Source organism: Rattus norvegicus, chromosome 5, assembly GCF_021556685.1.
Source record: "Rattus norvegicus strain SHRSP/BbbUtx chromosome 5, alternate assembly SHRSP_T2T, whole genome shotgun sequence".
Classification (NCBI taxonomy): Eukaryota; Metazoa; Chordata; class Mammalia; order Rodentia; family Muridae; genus Rattus; species Rattus norvegicus.
Genome location: NC_141538.1, coordinates 130,123,795 through 130,127,885, shown reverse-complemented (window position 1 = coordinate 130,127,885; position 4,091 = coordinate 130,123,795).

The window sequence follows — 4,091 nt, the reverse complement described above, 5'->3', positions numbered from 1 at the left end:
ATGTGGTGTGTGTGTGTGTGTGTGTGTGTGTGTGTACACACGTCCATCATATGGGTGTCTGGTCCCCTCAGAGGTCAGAAGAGACTATCATAAAGTTCCTGAAACTGGAGTCCCAGAGAGTTTTGAGCCTCCATGTGGGTTCTGGGGAGCAAACCTATAAAGCAGAGCACTCAACTGATGAACTATTTCTCCAGCCCTTAGCTTTCTCCCCTCTCTCTCTGTCTCTCCTCCCCCTCTTTCTCCCTGGTTCTCAAGATAAGGTTTCTCTGGGTAGCCCTAACTGTCATAGAACTTGCTTTGTAGACCAAGCTGGCCTCAAACTCAGATATCAGATCCATCTGCCTCTGCCTCCTGAGCTCCTGAGTGCTGGATTTAAAGGTGTGTGCCACCATAGACGCCGCCTCCTCCTCCTCCCTCTTCCTCTTTCTTCTTCTCCTCTAAGTTTTACTTTTTAACTTTTTATCGATTCTGTAAATTTCCCATCATGCCCCCAATCCTACTCATCTCTCATTCCCCATATCCACCCTCTGCCCCTGTAACCTCCCTCCCAAAAGAAAATAAAAAGTAAAATTGAAAAAAATATTGCCATAGAAGTTGATGTATGTCATGTTGTGTCCCTCAATATACCCCAACAGCTTGATTGTAATTGTTCTCTGTAACGATCCATTGGTCTGGTTCAAGGTCTCTGGTTCTACTACACTATCAGTACTAGATCATTACTGGGACTTCTCTCAGATATCTTTGTTGCCCGGTGTCATGGAGATCCTGCAGCTTTGGATCTGTAGGACCTGCCCCCTTCATGGAGCTCCAGCAGTTCATAGACGGGGAAGATGTTGGGGTGGGATAACTTGAAGCCCTAGACCTGGGCCTTGGTGGTTGTTGAGTTGGTCGGCTCACCAGCTCTCCCATGCTCATGCCCTCAGAGCTAACTCTCCAGCAACACCCCAGTGAGGGGTGGGGCCAGCTCTCTCAGCCTGCTCGGATTGGATCAGAGTCAGCTCTCCTTAGCCCGTGCCCTCAAGGCTGAGCCCATACCAGGGCCAGACCTACTGTGCAAGGTGTGGGAAGTACCATTCACTCCTCTGACATCAACATAGCCCCAGGAGGGGACCCTGACCCCAGGCAAGCCCAGGGACATCGGCATGACTTTTGGTGGTAACATGGGTCCCAGAGGTTGACACAGGCCCCAACTGCTGCAGGGACAGGAGGGACCTAGATATGATCCTTGGTAGCATGGGCCAGGACCTCACCATGGCCTCAGATGGCCGCACAAGCTGTTCCTCACCACCATCAAGTCTCCACTCTGCCTCTCTTGATTGTGCACAAGTGGTTCTGGTTTTCTCTCCCATCTCAGGGCAGTCTGGGTGACTTCCACTTTCCGGCTCATAGGCAGGGTTGTCTCTGGGTGTACTCCACCCCTCTTTTCTCTTTTTAAAATTATATCTGTTTGTTTATTGTTTCTGGAGACAGGGTTTTACTATGTAGCCCTGGCTGTCCTGGAACTTGCTATGTAGACCAGAGTGGCCTCAAACTCTGAGATCCACCTAAGTGCTGGGACTAAAGATGTGCACCGCCACACCAGCTTTCAGTTAAATTTTAATGTTTCTTATGTTAGCATGCGTGTGCCCACACATACTAAGGGACATGTGCGAAGGTCTGAGGACAATTTGTAGGTCAACCCCTCTGTCATATAGGTCTTGGGGATAAGCTCAAGTTGTCAGGTTAGACAGCAAGGACCTTTCAACTGATAAGCCATCTCACAAACCCAAACATTGCGTTTTAAAAGAAGAAAAGACAAAAAAAAAGACAAAAAAAAAAAAAAGAAGAAAAGACTGGGCAGTGCTGGCACATGCCTTCAATCCCAGAACTAGGGAGGCAAAGAGAGATGGATCTCTGAGTTCAAGGCCACCCTGATCTACATGATGAATTCCAGGACCTCCATGACTACACAAAGAAACCCTCTCTTGAGAAAATTAAAAACAGAAAGACAACCCCCTAGTTAGGAGAACTTTCCAAGCAAGATGAAAGAGGTGGTTTGTTTTAGACTTGTGAAGCCTGGGCTTCCCTCAAACTCTTACATAACCCAGGATGATGAGAATCCCTTATCTTCCTACTTCTACCTCACAAATGCTCAGGTCACAACCCAAGACCAAACCTGTTGCTAATTCTAAGAGTTATGGCCCCAAAGCTTCCTATGTTCCCTGTTTTGAAGAAAATTTATTACATTTATCTGGTGTGTGTGTGTGTGTGTGTGTGTGTGTGTGTGTGTGTGTGTGTGTGTTGTGTAAGTGTCACAGTCCATTTGTGGAGATCAGAGAAAAACATATCTCTCCATCATTTAATCTTGATGATAGGATTAAAGGAAGATAGCTCATGGATTGTCCTGTGTGTATCCCTATACCAAAAGTATTATCTTTCAACACTACGAGCAAGACTAGAAAGTGAAGTGTGTAAATATCAGTCAAATCTCTTCATATGGTTCTGTGAGGACTCCATATTGAATCTGACTCTAGTATTGCTGGAGTAAAGACTTCTGTGGCAACTAAGGGTCATTCCCCTTTGCCCTGGACCCCAACACACTAATGGGTGACTCGTCCCATTACCCACTGTAAGACCCCTGCCATATTCTGCAGTGCCTTTGTGGAAACTACAACAGTGTGCACTACATGGGAAGCTTCTGCCCTCTGGGCAGTTTCAGGAGCGTGGAGAGTAACTTCTCTCGTTGCCCCATCTGGGCACCTTTACAACACATATACACTGCAGCTCAATGTGCTGGCCGTGTCTCCTTGTTACTGCTCCATTAATAAATGCACAACAGAGCCTGTGGACAGGCACAGAGGCAAGTTTCCATTTCTTCTCCCCACATCCTGCCTTTCTAATGTGTTTCGTTGTTACTTACTGTTCAAACACTAAGCAATTCATTCTGCATCTTGAGCTTATTTCTCTGAAAGCTTTGAGGACTGTTGCTTCCTGTCTTGAACTACAGAGCCCCACTTGTCAGGGACAAGTTTGACAAACATAAAGTTCTGTTCATACCTTCATTATGATTCTTAATCATTTTGTCACCGCACAACTCATTTGATACCATAATCCTTGTGTTGGGGGTCACATTCCAGACAATTCTCTATCAGATAAACCATTTTCATTTCTCTTCATTATTTTGGTGACTACTGTCTGTAAGTTCCTAAAGCCCAGACTCTGTGGTTTTAATTCCTTTCCTTAATGTTTCAATGAGAGAAAGAACACATATCATTTCCTTTTCTTAACTTTTTGGGTTAATAGATCCTGTGGCTGGAGAGATGGCTTACAGGTTATCAGGCTGCTCTTTCGGAGGACCCAGATTTAATTCCCTGTACCCACTTGGCACTTCACATTAACTCTAACTTCAGTTCCAAGGAATCCAATGCCCTATTCTGCCCTCTGTAGGCACCAGGCACAGATGTGGTGCACAGATATACATGCAGGCAAACTACCCATGCACATAAATTATAATAAAATTTAAAATAAATAAACACATCCTGAGATGTTTATTTCATTCATATGTATATTAAAACAATGTCTATTGTTTTAACTAAGGAAGGCTCAAACAATGGTATTGTAGAATGCTATTATCAAAGCTGAAGACACAATAGTGAAGACACAGTAGTGAATAAGTCAAAGCCCTTGCCCAATTAAACTGTAGAGTTGCGGAGCCCAGTGCCATTGGCTACACTCTTACACCTAAGGCTCAGGAACACTGTAGACGAGTGGTTGGAAAGATTCAGAGGACCAGAAAATTTGCTATGACTCCGTTTCTCCTAGGAATGTCCGAGGCTACATCAATAAAGTCTCACCAACATGACTGCCTAAACATGAGCGGAACCAGGACAATAGTAGACATGCCAAAGTGGGGTGGGGTGGGGCACGAGGCTTCAACCCTACACAAAGAACTACAGGCAACTAAGGAAGGCTGAGAGTGAGAGAATCTACCCAGGGAAGGGCACTGGTTATCCCATACCAAATGGTCAGCCCTGAAAATACACACAGGAGTAACATATACGGACTGAGAGACTGAGCAGGTTATATTTAGAAATTTACGTGTATATACATAA